The following is a 14725-nucleotide window of genomic DNA, read 5'->3' as shown; positions in this document are numbered from 1 at the left end:
CTCTCCCGGCTTCTCCAGCGAGGCTGGTTTCGTTTGTCAGTGTTCCCTGCAGCTTTTCAAATGCCGCCTTTCCCTCCGATGGCAGCGAGGGCCTTTGATCGCCCAAGCGATGACGATGTGGTTGCACGTGCCGTCAATATTCCTTTTAGGATTCTGAATTTGCATCCGTGCGAGGCTGGCAATTCTTATCTGAATGCCAAGCACAAATGAATGAAACTTATTTAAAACAACTGGGAAAATTCCATGCTAGAGGTAAAAGAAATTCCTTTGGCTGCTGCAGATGGAGAAACTGGTCCTGGCAAGGCCGTTTGAAATCAACTCAACAACTGGCCAGATCCAAAAATACTGGAGCAGGTGCGTGCAAGGCAGAAGGATGGACACCAGAGACCCCAAACACCCCGCCTCTGGTGCACAGCTCTCCAAGCCCCCTCCAGCCCGAGAACAAGGAGACGGCGTGAGGAGAAGGGAACATTCCCGAGGTGATGAGTCTCTCAGGCACGTGCGGTCCTCATATCACTCTTGTGAGGGATGCAGGGCCAGAGGTGTGCGATGCTGCACAGCACATCAGAGACAGCCTGGTCCCAAGACCTCCTCTGTGCAGCTTTGTGCAGATGCACCTGCACGTTGGGACCACAGCTCCTGCTTTTGTAATCCCAACTTGGAGCCACCTGTGGTAATGACCACAGAAATGGGCCAATCCTTCTGCTCAGGAGAGCGAGGTGGGGGAGAGAAGTAATCGCGGTCGTGACCAGGAGAACGCCACTGCCCCTACCAAACTCCTGGGCCACCAGATCCCCCTGCCCCGGACTGTGCAAGTCACCTGGTCAGGCCAGGACCCCACCCTGGAGCAGCGGGCCAGCCCAAAAGCCTCTTCCACAAGCCCCAGGCAGGTTCGACACCTCAGAAGCCAGCCTGGATGCCACCTAAACCCGCCTCCCATCTCAACAGGCGTGGGCTTTGGAATCACCTGGGGAGCGACTTACTGCTGACTCTGATGGCTGGGGGGGGGGGGGGGGGGAGTCTGGCCTGGGAACATGCATTTCTCAAGAAACACAGTGTTTCAGGTGCAGGGGGCCCAGGGACCAGACCTTGAGAAACCTGGCAGTAGGCAGAGGTTTGAGCACCCAGAGGAAGAACGGGATATGTCCCCAGGAAATCATACAACCCCGAGCAGGTCCCACTTGGAGGCTGGAGGAAGGCTGTGGGAGAACAGATGGAGCCCCTGGAGGAATGCGGGCAGGACCACTTCATGGGAGAAGGGGACATCTGAGTTGGGTCTTGAAGCATGAGTAGGAGCTTCCAGGTGGGGAGTCGGGGGGGAGCATCTAGGTCTGGCTGTTGAGCCCACAGTAACGTTCAGAAACAAACGTTTTTCAGCCTTAACGCAGGCCAGGCCCCACGCTGGGCACTTTCTCACGCATGCTCTCTTCCACTTGGCAATAGACCTTCTCCTCCTCCTGGGACTCTTACTACAGGAAGACCTCCCAGGCTTCATCTCAGGCTTTGACTGAAGACCCCCACGGGCAGGCTTGGTGTGGAGCCCTTCTTAGGCCCCTCCAGGTGCCCGGCACAGGGCCTTCCTCAGACAGGAAAATGTGTGGTCGTTGATGTGTTGATCAACCGGCCCCATTAGGAAGGAACCTGCAAGCCCCTTACCACCCCGTCTGTAAGCTATGCCCCACGCCGCCCCCAGCAGCGCGGTTTGTCTCCCAAGAAGCAAAGAGAACCTGCAGGACTCCCCACCCCAAAGCCCAGTGCCGACCCGGGAAATGCCTCCCAGGCAGCTGTGCAAGTGTTCTGGGGTGGCTGTGCGAGTGTCCCACAGTGGCGCTGGCAAAGCACCACCCCCGGAGCTTCAGACGCCAGGGATCACGCCCTCTCAGTGGGAAGGCCAAGACGGAGGCGAGGGCGGCGCCGGTTCCTCTGAGGCTCTGAGGAGGAGCTGCCCCGGGCCCCTCTCCTGGCCTCATGTGTTGCCAAGCATCGTCGGTGTCCCTGGGCTTACAGACGCCTCACTCCAGTCCCACGGCCGTACCCTGTGTGCATGTCTGTGTCCGAATGTCCCCTTTTTATGGGGACACCAGTCGTATTGGATCAGAGCCCACCCTAATGGCTTCACCTTAACTTGACCACCCCTATAAAGACCCCATTTCCAAACGAGGCCACATGCGGAGGCACTGGGGCTAGGACTTCAACGTACCCTTCTGGGGAGACACAGTTCTCCCTCCTCCCCAGGTTCCCGTGAGCCTCCCAGGGGCGGGGGGCATGTGGGCCTCGCACAGGAGGAGCTGGGGACCCTGCACAAGGGCCCGAGGAGGGCAGGCGGACAGGGCTGACACGCCGGCACCCTCTCCATCTGTCCTGCATCGCCCGCCCGCACAGGGGAGTCTGTCCTTCCAGGCCTCTCGAAGGCCCGGCTCCCGCCAGGTGGGGAGGGCCAGCAGTCCAGGGCCCAGCCGGTGTTTGAGAGGAGATGCTGGCGGTGAGAACGGACGGCCCCAGTGAGGGGTTAATGTAAAATGACAGCTTTCGGAGAAGGGAGCCCTCGGAAGAACAACAAGGAGGATGAGGGGAAGGCCCCGCCGGCTGCCCCCTCCCTGTGCGTTCCCTAGAGGGCGGGGCACAGCAGCCCCAGAGAGAAATCCTCAATTTGTCTCACCTTCATCCCCCCGCCCCCTCCCATCTAATCCCCCACCCGCACCCCCCCACAGGTCGCACCCACTCCTCAGTTACCGCCCTTTCTTTCAAGGCCCAGGAGGAGGACCCCAGATGACAGGGCCCAGGGACAGGCAGACAGACGCTGTAAACAAGGAGCAGTCATTCTGGAACTTTCTGGGCCTGTCCTTTGAAGGGGGTGGGTACCAGGGCGGAGGGACCAACTCCAGCTCCTTCTCTGAAGCCGACAAAAGCGGGGGATTGCTGTAATTGCCCTTTGTTTAGGAGGCAACGAATATTCCTGCACAGCTGAAAGCTCCTTCTTCGCACAGAGAAGCTTCCAAAAATTGCAGGCTATTTGTGACCACGGTGAGGCCTGTGCCTTCCTCCCCAGCCCTGGGGTTTCCACAGCCCCAGCTGCAAACTGCCATCCCAGGTGGCTGCGGGGCTAGAACGCGGGGCTGAGGAGGTCACCTCACAGGGCTGCCCCAGGAAAGAAAGGAGAAGGTCAAGGACACTAACGAAGGTCGTCTTGGCCGCGTGGCCCCGACAGTGAGGCAGGTGACGGACAGGTGCACCTGCCTTGCTCGGATGCTCAGCTCCTCTCCCTGCTGCTCAGACGCTCCCTTCCCCCTAGAGAGGAAGGGGAGACACGGGACACGCACACGTTCTCACTGTGACCCACGTCATGGGAGAGAGCCAGCTCAACCCCCTCCCCGAACCTCAAAGAAATCCTCAGTGGATTCTTGAGAAGACGGGGCTCGAGACTGGAGCTGACTTGCCGCAGTTCCCAGGGGCCACTTCCGGGGGGCACAAAGGAGGCCGGTGAGCAGCCTCTGAAGACAAGCCCCTCTGAGGTCCTGCCGGGAGGAGGGGCGCCACCCAGCCCAGCTGTGCCCACTTCCCACCTCACTGCCTCAGGGTGCGGAATCAGATTGGGGGTGAAGAGTCCCCCCGGAGAGGAGCACTGAGAGAGACCCCTGAGCATCTGCACGGGGGTCCCGGCGGCTGGCCTCCACAGCTGCATGTCCACTCGGGGGCAGGGTGGCCGGGGCCCGAGGCTCTGGGAGTCACCGCTGGGCTGGGCCCACCTGCTCCGGGGGCTTCACTTTTCCTCCGACTCAGAGCTTTGGTCCCGACCACTTTGTTGTCCTAGATTTCGTAGGGGCAAGGGCACCATGACCAGTCTTGGCACCAACAGTAAGAGCCCCGAGCCAGGCTCCACCCAGGCGTGCACACCCGTGTCCAGACTCATCAGGCGACAGGTGTGTATTGAGCACCTGCTGTGTGCCAGCGTGGCCCAGAGTGAGGAAAGCGGCGCCATGGCTGCCAAGGGCCCCGTCCCACTCCTCCCTCCTGGGCCGGCCTCGCTCCTCCTTAATTCAGCCCAGAACACTAACGAGTTTTCTGTGGAGTCCCCGCGTCAGCTTGGAGCCCCCGTGTCAGCTTGGAGCCCCTGAAGCACGGCCTGAGATGGTGTGGACGGACAGCCATGTGTGTATGTGCACGCGCATGTGTGTGTGTTCGTTTATGTATAGTATCATCAAACTCGTGGCCCTATGGGCAATTGGGGATCCATCCATGGGCCCCCCTGGGGAAACACGGAGACGGCCCCGTCCCTGAGAAGGTGGGGAGGCTGAGGGAGGATTGCCACTCACCAGGCCCCTGGGGTGGGGTGGAGGGCTGCTCTTGGTGCGTTGACTCCCCACACCTCCGGCTGCTCTGTTAGCAACCTGAGCGAGCTCTTCCCCACAGAGAAAGTGGGGGGCAGAGGAGTGTGGATGCTGGAGACACGCCCTCCAGAGCTGGTCCCGGCAGGCCCAAACCAAAGCTGCTATTTCTGGGAGAACGTGTGCCCTGCACCCACCCCCCAGCCCCCAGCCCATCCCTTGAGGGCCAGCTTTTCAGGTATCCTCCGCCATGAGACTAGTCACTGCAAGAAGTGACCCTTGACAGGTGGTTGTCTCCCCAAAATTCCCATGTTGAAACCTAACCCTGAGGTGTTGGGTCAGGAGGCGGGGCCTTTGGGAGGTGAGTAGGTTGAGAGAGGAGCCTCGTGAACGGGATTAGTGCTCCTGTAGAAGGGACCCCAGAGAGTTCCCTCGCCCCTTCCCCCACGCGGGGAGGGCACAGCAAGCAGCTGCTGGCTCTGCGCTGGGAGGAGCCCTCAGCAGACACCGAGTCCACTGGCACCTTGATCACAGCCTTCCAGCCCCCAGGACTGGGAGGAACGAGTGCCTGCGGTTTTCAGCCCAGCCTGAGCTGTTCTGTTACAGTGGCCCTAATGGACTGAGACAACGGGCGAAGGTTCCCACGGCCTCGCCACATCCAGAACCTTCTCCTCCCCTGACAGGATCACTCTGGGCGCAGTTCTGAGGCTGCATTCCCTAAGTTCACCCCTCCCTGCCCAGAGGGAGCCAGGCACGCCCCTGCTCCCCTGACCCTGTACCCCTGCTCCTCCCGCCCCAGCACCCCTGCTCTGGCAGACTCCAGCCCACAGCCTGCTTAGCAGCAGCAACAACCAGAGGAGAAATGTGACCACCTGGACACCAGCAGAGAGAGGAGGCACCCGGTCCCTCAGCCCAGAGTGATGGCTCCTGGCACAGGGGGAGGACGCGGTACCCGGCCCTCAGGGGATGGAGGTGGGTGGGCACTGCTCCAGGAGAGGCACAGGTGCGGAGAGCGGGAAGCTGCCCAGGACGACGTGTCATCAACAGCGCACTCCTCGCAGGCAAACGCCGCCGGGAGACTCCACGAAGGACCGGGGCAGAGTCCCCACCGTCCCTCCGTCTGCCCCGATTCCCCCCTCCCCTTTGCTCTCTTTTTTTCTTTTAACCAGGCTTCTTTTGTTTTTCGAGGATCCCTTCATGTGTGCGCGCCCGCACATGCGTGTCTAGTTTTTATTCCAACGCTTAAATGAGGTCTTTGCTGAGAATTTACAATTCCCCTGTGGCCTCAATCTTGCAAAGATTGCTTTTTTAACACTGTTAGGCCTTAATTCTAATAAGCCTCCTCTTTATTACAGAACCAGGTCACATTGCCTTGACATCACCAGAAAATCTTTCATTGGCAGGGAGGGGTGGGCGAGCAGAGGGACGGCGAGAGGAAGGGGCCGGGAGCCAGGAGCCACAGAGAGGAACCCTCCCTTAATTCAGTGGAATTCTAAAATAATCCAATTTCTGGGGACCAGAGTGGCCTGATCGCCTTAGATAACTCTACAGTGTGACTGTGCCCCCTCCCGATGCCAGTTTTCTTCTTGTGTCTTGATTTTTTAAATGATGAGAAGAGGAAGGGAAAGCAACAGAAGCCAACAGCCACACGGGCACAAGTTCAGGGCCCGGCCCTGGACAGATGGTCATTTGCTCTGGCCCAGCGCGTGTGCTCCTGCCAGCCTGCTCGAGTCCCGAGGGCCAGCAGAGGAAAGAGAAGGACAGGAACGGCAGGCCCCAGGACAGAAACCAAAACCCACTTGGAGGAGAGGCACACAGGTGGATTCGGACACCTGGGGAATCCATCAATCAAACTCCCTCCCTCCTCCCTCTCTCCTCCTCCCATCCCTCCTGCCCCCTCCTCCCATCCCTCCTGCTCCCTCCTCCTGTCCCTCTTCATAAGTTAGTTGTTTTAAGGTTCAAGGGAATATGGAGGTAGAGAGGTAACTGAGGAAAATGAAGCTGTCTCTATCTGCTTTCTCAGGCAAAAGGACAGCCCCTCCCCACCCCCCCTCATTCTTGCAACATTTATTAAGCACCTACTACATGCCAGGGAGGTGAGAGGCTGTGCCCCTTTTCTCCACTGCTAGTCATTGGAAGTAGAAGGAATCCAAGAGCTGACGGTGCCAGAATGCTCCTTAAAACCCATGGGAGCTTTCTGAGACTGAGGGCTCGAGTCCAGGAACAAGGCCTTCATTCTAGAAGGTTCTGCATATGGAGCCGTGGGGCGGGGCCCTCCAGAAGTACCCAGGCCACAGAGAAGGAAATCAACCATCGTCTCCAGATCCCAAGACGTTCTCTGGAAGCTTCTTTTCCTTGCCATTCACCGGCCCCTCTTCAAGCCCCATCCATCCTGCTCCCACCACAAGCCAACTTGAGAAGCCACTCATTCAGGTTGGGTACTTAAATCAAGGCACCCAGGATCCCGCACCAGCGCAGCGAGCTCACTGACCACCCCAGGCGGCAGCCACCTGGCCCTTGAGCATGGAGAAGACACCCTCCATAGCCCAGAAGCCTCAAGGTCCCTGCTCCTGGCCCTGAGTCCGTGGGACCCCACGGTGCTCTTCTGGGAGGGCAGGTGAACACAGCCAACTGGTTAAATATAAAAATGTAAATCGATGCAACGTCTGATGTAAGGCACCTTGGAAATGAAAGGGCATTTTTTAAACTTTGGTGCCAAAGAGCACTCATGCCCAGATTGAGGTGCTCACGTGGGACGTTGGGGCAGCCCTGTGGCCTTCCGGGGCCCCCACCGAAAATGCAAGGACGCACCCACTCAGCACTCCTCCCTGGGGCACGCCCCAGAGGTGAACAGTCAGAGGCCCCATGGGGAACTTCTGCGGTATCCACGCATCGCTCCAGGGCACAGATACACGGCTCCTCCAGCAGGCCCTGTGCTACCCACACAGGAACCCTTCCCCTCACTGAGTGTCCCACCCCGAGCTCCAACCACTCGCAAGTGCCTATTGTGTGCCTACTGTGTGCCAGGCACTGTCATGAGCCCCAAGAATACACGACGTAGACAAGAGAATGCACATGTATTCATAGGTTTCCATATTAACATACACAGATTGTTCTGCCGTCTTCCTTTCCCAATCACAACGCATTGTGGATAGCCTTCCACATCCGTCAAAACAGCTTCACAAAACCCACTGTTTGAATAGACGATTCTTTCTTTTAACGGTTTTAACCAATCCCCTCCCACAGGGGGTTTGTCGGCAGTGGGGACCTTGGAGAGGTGGTGTGCCAATCGGGCAGCGAGGGGAGGGCCGCCCTGGGAAGGATGGGCCTGGCGCTTCACTCGAAGCTGGCTGCCAAGTCACGAGGGCTCTTGTGCGTTCCAACAACTCCCCTACGGGGAGAGCAAGGTGGCAGCCCTTGGCCCGCGGACGGCAGATTCTTGGATTCTGCAAAATATAATTGTGAAGCCCAACCTGCCAGCAGAGAAATATGCAGCACATTCACAAGCTAAATATAAATAATATGGATTCATCTGCCATCTTGAATTATCCACGGCACTTCTGTTTTCCATTAGCATCAATAATCACGAGCTGACTCCCCAGGAGATGGGCTACCTGACACTCGGAACGACGCAGCCAGCCTGAGCGCCACACCTCTAGAGGAGCCACAGGCCATCCTCCAGAATAGTCCAGCATCTTCTAGAACAGCCCAGCACCTTCCTACTACTTTTTCCTCCCTCTCACCTACTCCTGACTCACCACCCAGCAAAGAGGAGTGGCCCAAAGACACATCGGAGACCCCCCTTTCGGAGGCAGTCTGCTCTCTTTGGCAGCTGACTCTGGTTCTGGGAAACAGTGGCACACAGTCCAACGTTCACTTCCAGGCTGGAGGGAAGGAAGCTGGTATGGCTGGATGCACAGCCCAACAAAACCTGCAGGGCGCCACCTTGCTGCTGCCAACCCCAGGGGCAGAACCAGGGCCCATTTCCTCTCCAGGCTAGAAACCATAGTGGCTTTCCTATGACCAGCAGGCTCCTCGTCCCTCTGGCAGCGCTCCCCTCCCCAGGCCCTGGGGCACAGAGCGTGCCCACAGCACGGCCCCTCTCATGTACCCTCTCCCCACAGCAGGACCCAGTGGGGCTGCTAGCGACACGGAAACCCACATGGGCCACTCACCAGCCAGCCCAGCCAGGGCAGAGGGCTAACAAGGCACACGGCCCCTTCCCCATCCCAGCCCAGGCAGCTATCAGAATCCCCAGATACAGACTGAGAATCCAGGGTGAGTGGAGAAACATCCCACGTATTCTGGGGGAGACAGGTCCCCTGCCTTCGATACAGGAGACAGGTGTGCCAACACCTACCAGGATCCATCATTTTTCATTCTTCCTTATCCATGCTAATTATGGCTCCCACGAAAGTGTGAAAGATGGGTGCTGACTGTCAGGCCCAGAGGGAGCCAGGAGCAAGGGCTCTGAGGCAGGCTTTCCACGTCCTCTGCGTGCACATGTGCAGAGATCTTCCAAATGCCCACCTACCTTAGGTACGGCCATGATTCAGCTCTGCCCTGGGCTGTGGAAGGATCCAGAACCTCCCCACTTGCCTTTGCCATCTACCTGACTGGCTGAGCTGCTCCTAGGATTCTCCAGGAGAAACGGAGTCCCCTTGGGCCTCAGCCTCCCACTGCCGGCCACACGTTAACGAAGGACTTCCGGAGGAGACCCCAGGGCTCCTGGGCTCCCTCCGCCCCAAACGTCTCCTTGAGAAAACACTCACCCTCAAACCACAGGCTTATGAATTGGCCGAAGGGGAGATGCCAGAGTTGAGATCACCTCCCACGCAGAAACAGAAAAAGTGAGACTGGCGTGAAGATAGGAGCCAGGTCCTGCGAGGGGCTCCACCAGCCAGTCAGGCGGAAGGAATGCAGCTTACCACGTGGAGCGAGCAAGCGGGGACCGGCCGGGAGAGAAGGGGAAGATGAGGCGCTCGGACGGAGTCGCAGAGGGGTTTTCTGCTCTCAGCTGGCCAGGCACTAGGGAAGGAAACCAGATCCCTGTCCCAGCCGAAAATGAGCCCTGAGGTCCCCCTGCGAACGCCCAGCCTCGTGGTCCAGTGCCAGGGCCCTCCTCTGTCACTGCCATCCCCAACACCCGAATTGACTGCCCACTTCCAGTCCCTGCGTCCACTCTCACTTGCTGAGCCCCACACAGCCCAGGCGGCTCCCGCCTTCCAGGGGGAGGAGAAGAAGAGCAGGGAGCAGACACCCCACAAGTCGTTGGGCCTGAGGGCCCCCGACACAGAAACCATCCACCCCACGGGAGAAATGCAGTCAGACCCCCAGGAAGGTGGCAACAGGGCAGACAGCTGGCCCTCAGCCTGGTCTCTTCCCTTTTTAGCTGGTGTCGGAGCCACACAGGCAGAGCCTGGACCGTGGATACCTCGGGGGTCCCCCCAAAGCCTGACGGAGAACAGAATGACACCCCTACCCACTCTGAGGGCCTGTCTCTGAGGAGTAGAGAGAAGTCTGGCCAGAAGACCTCTTGGTCTGGCTTCTGTCTCCCACCTTGATCCATCATTTTCCCACCATCCCTATCCATTCTCTCCAAAACCCACCAGCAGAAATTCCCCATCCGATGGCATGGCCTGGGCGCACCCTATCCAGCCAACAGGTGTGAGGACACTTCAGGCAACGTTGCTCTTGCACATACGGCCGGGTACAAGCAAGTGCTTTTCAAAGAAGCCAGCGCCAGGCAGGGACTGAAGTGCACACACGCACACACACACACCCTCCTGGCTGTTAAGGACCTGGAGTGATGTATTCTCTGTTCTCCCGGCTATAATTATTTTAGCGTGGGAGACAGATTCTGTCTCCAGGATCTGAGAAACGCGACACGAGAATACCACACTCCATGGTCCTGGACAATCTCTGCCCCGGCCCAGCTCTTTCCCTGCACCCCGGAGCACAAACGGCTCTCCATAAGGGCGGACACGCCGCCGCCGAGGCCGGCTGGAGGGTTGTGGAGGCCTGCTCCCGCCGCTCCACTTAGAGGAGAGACGCGGGACCGCGCATGCGGGTAACCATGGCAACTTCAGGGAAGTTTAAAAAAAATAAGTTTGCGAGTTGCTGGTTGTTATTGGTGCTTGGGTGGGCTGGGTTCTGTTGGGTTCTGACTTCTTTTTTCAGATAACAAGGTCCCTGAATAAGTTTTTATGAGGTTTCCGGGTCCAGCGTCCGAGGCAGCGGCGGCCTACAGACGCGGAATCACGCTCCAAGCGGAGGCGCATCTTCTCGGAGCAGCTCCCTCCCAAGTCCGGCGGCGTCCTGGGGCCGGGAGGGCTGTCCTCCGTGGGGTCACCTTGGGTCAGCGCACCTCCCACCTGTGTCGCAGTGCCCGTCTCCTGCCTCACCCTCCCCGGGAGTCCTGAGATTGGCAGTCCAGACCCCTCGGGATCCCAGCCAGGTCCCAAGACACCACTCACACATCTCTCAAAGCGGGGAGGGGGTCAGGCAACACCGCAAGATCCTGACCTCACACGCAGAGACGCACACACATTCACACACGTGCGTGCAAGAAGGGCGAGCATGCGTGTAAACTACATCCCCCACAGAACATCCCGCCCACACTCGGCGCCCCTCCGAGGGTCCAGGTGGCCTTACCTCGGCAGAGGTGAACGGGGCCGCTGCCCTGGGCCCCGACCCTTGTCCCCGAACCGATGGGAGCAGGCCTTCGATGCCAAGGGACAGCCGCACGTGTGCTGACCGGGTGCACGCACACGCCCGCATGGGCCCAGGGGATCTGAGGCCCTCGAGGACTGCCCGGCGCGGTAAGTCACTGCGCAGGCGCCGCACGCCGCAGGCAAAGCACGCGCGCCGCAGTGGGAGCCCGTGCGCCCGGAGCAGAAGGACGGCGGGGCCGCCCACCCCGCACCGCCCACGGCTCCAAGGTGGTTTATCACACATCCGGAGCCAGCCTGAAGAGTGCTTGATGGCCACTGCAAGGCGCCGTGTCACCGCTGCGTGACGAAGGGCTGGGCACGTGGCTATGAAAAAGGACTATTTTTTTTAAAGGCAGAAAAATCCTAAATGGCCCTTTCAGCCTCTCCGCGCACATAATTGTAGTATCCAAGTTAATGAGAGGCCTACGTGCCGGCCGGCTGCACCCCAGCTAATGCCGCAGCCGGCGCCTCACGTGGAGCGGCTCCATCACCCATCCTCGTGGAAATCAGACCCCAGTGGGGAGGGGGGGGCGGGGGAGGAGGTGGGGAAAAGCACGAAATAAAGAGCGTTTCCAGGAATGACAAGGCTCCTACGCGGGATCATATCATCAATTAGCCAGTAGGAGGGCCGAGGAGCACTTGGCATCTCATTTCCACAAAGACAAAGTTTCCTTGACGAAACTGCCAGGGTCTTCAAGGCATTGACATGAGACGCACAGCAAATGAAGAAGGACCACGGCGGGGCTCGGCCAGGCTCTGCGCCGGCTCCTGGCAGCCTGGCAGAAAGGTGTGTGGGTTTAAAGACACAAGCGGGGCCTGCAGGTGTCCAAGAGGTGAGCACACACAGCACAAATGTGCACGCACACGTGCACACATACACGATGCATGCACACCTACAGGCACATGTGTGCACATGTGCCTGCACACACACACGTGCCATGCACACACATATGCTGTGTGCACGCACACGCACTTGTTCGCACATGCATGCAGGTGTGCACACTCACATATCCATGCACGCACACACAAACTCCACTTGATGGTTGGGGTCCACTATTCATTGCAGTTTGTGGCTCCCACAGCTGCCAGGTGCTAAGGAGACGGATGTGTTACCCAGAACTTCGCCCTAAGGCCCTACAGCTCATCCCCCCAGGGGTGGAAAGACTCCTGGGGCCTTCAGGCCCCAACTCTGTTGGAGCTCAGAGTATGTCAGACCCTTCAACAGCCCACTCTGGAGCCTTCAGACCCACACCCAAGGGGGCTCCCTCCTTAAAGGCCCCAGGAAGCGGTCCAGCTCAGCCGCCTAAGTGGAGGTGACTGATTTATTCTGACCGTCCTGACTTTTAACGACACCGCTCTCCTCCAGCCGTGAGCGGCTTTAATTGTCCATCCAGCAGGGTGCGGAGGAGCAGTAAATCTTTCCTCCCAGCGGCTCTGAGCTTAGCGCTGCGTGACCTGCCCCGCCCAGCCCCTCACCTGCATCCCGCTGGAGAAGTCTGCTGGTTTTGAAGGTGAAGGAGTGAAATGGGGAAGGGGGGCAGAGGAGGGAGCTGGTGGGGTGGGGGTGGGGAGAGAGCCAGCAGGGCAGGAGAGCATGTGTGGCCACGTGCTTTGGCTGCTCCTAAGGGGTGGGGGTGGGAGGGGGCACTTCGGAGGATGTCACTGCAGCTTCGAGGGGAGGGGGCTGTAGGTGCCGTACGCACGGGGGTGCCCTGGGCCACGCCCTCCCAGGCTGTGTCTCCACATCTGCCTCACCAGCTCTCAAGCAGCCTGACTCCAATAAAGCGGGCCAGACCCTGGGGGAGTCTCAGCATTCTCTTGCCTTACTGGAAAACAGCACCAGCCTGAAAGGAGCCCACGGGGGAGGAAACAACACTCCTCCATCCAATCCTCATTGTGTCGGCAGTGGGACCCGGCTAGGGGCACAGGGACCTCTCTGTACCGGGGCAGGCAGGCCACAGGTGCAGAGGCCTGAAAGCAACGCCAATCCAGAAGGCTCGGCCTCAAGCTCCAGAGCACACCTCCTTCCCCTCCAGCCAACTTAATACTTTCTGTAATTTCAGTATATATTAATGCATTTCAAAGTGGTGCCCATTACAGTTATGATTATTACCTAAAGACTTCCTTTATAGCCCTCATTTTCCAGTGCTCATTACTTTCTGAAAAATTATCCTTGGGGGCTGAATTTTCCAAGTCTGGTCTTGTGAGTTTTTTCCTTAGGACTTGAGCAAAACATATTATTGTGTCTGTGATGGGCGGGGAGGGGATGCGTGCTCCCTAAGTCGGTCTGCGTGGTGCCTTCTGACAAGGAAAGAACAACGTCGGAGTCGGGGCGGGGGTGCGGGAGGGAGGGCAGAGAGCTCCTGCGTTTCTCGCGTGGAAATACTGATACTCTTAGCAAGGACCCGCTTCTAGTTTTGCCGTCTGTTCCGTACAGACAGTTCTACTTTTAAAATGAGATTTCAGCCTAGGTGGGGGGAGAGCAACATTCACTCTACACGCAGACAAGTCAGGACGGCAAATGCTCGTCACTGCCGCACTGTCCACGCGTGGACACAATAGGACACGGATTTTGTAACACAATGGCAAACCTGCAGAAAGATCCCAGTCATGGCCAGAGGATGCTGGAAGAGGCAACAGAAGGCAGATTCTAGGTGCATTCTTCTTAATTGTCCTAGGAGAGATCTGCTGGGAGGTTGCCTCTAATCGAGCCGTAAAGTTGTCCCAGACACCAACACAAGGGCTTTTGTGGTCAGGATCAGGCTAATGGGCTCCCCGATCAGACGAGGGTCATTGTCTAGCCTCTCTCAATCCCTTTGGCCGTCAGTTACAGGGTCACAGCTGTCAACGTATCAAACAGACTCCAGTGCGATAATGCTCCGTATAGCGCTGGCTGTCTGGGAGTGTTGATTATAATATTACACCCCTGAAAATAATAATTCTCACCTCAAATTTCTCCAGCACTTCTTTTTTTCTGCTAAGATTCCAAAATACTTGACTAATGTAGCTGTGGAAGGCGCCCCTGAGAGGAAGGCGGTAAGCACTAGCAGGCCATTGTGAGCTGAGGAAGGGGATGCTGGCAAAGCACCGCCCGGCCCGGCCCACGAGGAGCCTGTGGAGGAAGCCCCTTGGGCCCTGGTTCCACCTCGCCTGTCCCTGCAGCAGGCGCAGCCGTGCCTAATGGCATCACAGTGGTCCCCTCAATGACGGAGAGTCAATATTCCAGAAAGACAGCACACACTTTGTGTTTATTTCTAATGGGTTTTGCAAAACTCGTTTCGGTTTTTCGCACATTAAGTCCTGAGAAGCAAGAACATCTCCACACTGGAGGCAGGGACGGGATAGAGTCACTCGGCCACAGTGGCTGCCTACAGGTTCAGAGGAGGCCGGGAAGGGGTGGGGGGGGGGGGGGGCGTGGTGTCACAATTCTTCTTCCTTTCCTCCTCCTCCTGGAAAATCCAGCTTGCATTGACCTAGGGCCCCCAACTCTCAGAATCCAAGGTCACTCCTGCAAAGGCATAGAGCCCAGAAACAGCGTCCCTCTCCTTGGGGTCCTCTTGACATTCCCCGGGCACGGAGGCATGGGGAGGGGGTGGCAGCCCATCGAGGGGACATACCATGGGCAGCTAAGAGCCCCTCCACCCTCTGGATGCCCTGGTCAGAGCAACCCCTGGGTCCACACCCCAC

At 58.4% G+C, this 14725-nt stretch overlaps 1 protein-coding gene across 15 annotated transcripts in view; it reads right to left on the bottom strand.

The window, feature by feature from the left end:
• Positions 1 to 14725, bottom strand: part of RBFOX3 (RNA binding fox-1 homolog 3) — a 510574-nt gene that overhangs the window by 417467 nt on the left and 78382 nt on the right. For 6 of the 15 annotated variants that reach the window (XM_070559771.1, XM_070559776.1, XM_070559782.1 and 3 more), the window contains exon 1: positions 10980 to 11334. The exons of 6 other annotated variants lie outside the window; for them this stretch is intronic. The gene's annotated coding sequence lies outside the window, so the exon portion shown is untranslated. 3 more of the 15 variants (XM_070559787.1, XM_070559773.1, XM_070559789.1) reach the window with 2 other exon arrangements.

Source organism: Equus przewalskii, chromosome 10 (genome assembly GCF_037783145.1).
Source record: "Equus przewalskii isolate Varuska chromosome 10, EquPr2, whole genome shotgun sequence".
Taxonomy (NCBI): Eukaryota; Metazoa; Chordata; class Mammalia; order Perissodactyla; family Equidae; genus Equus; species Equus przewalskii.
The sequence above is the reverse complement of the archived record's forward strand: the minus strand, read 5'-3'. Positions and strand labels throughout refer to the sequence as shown.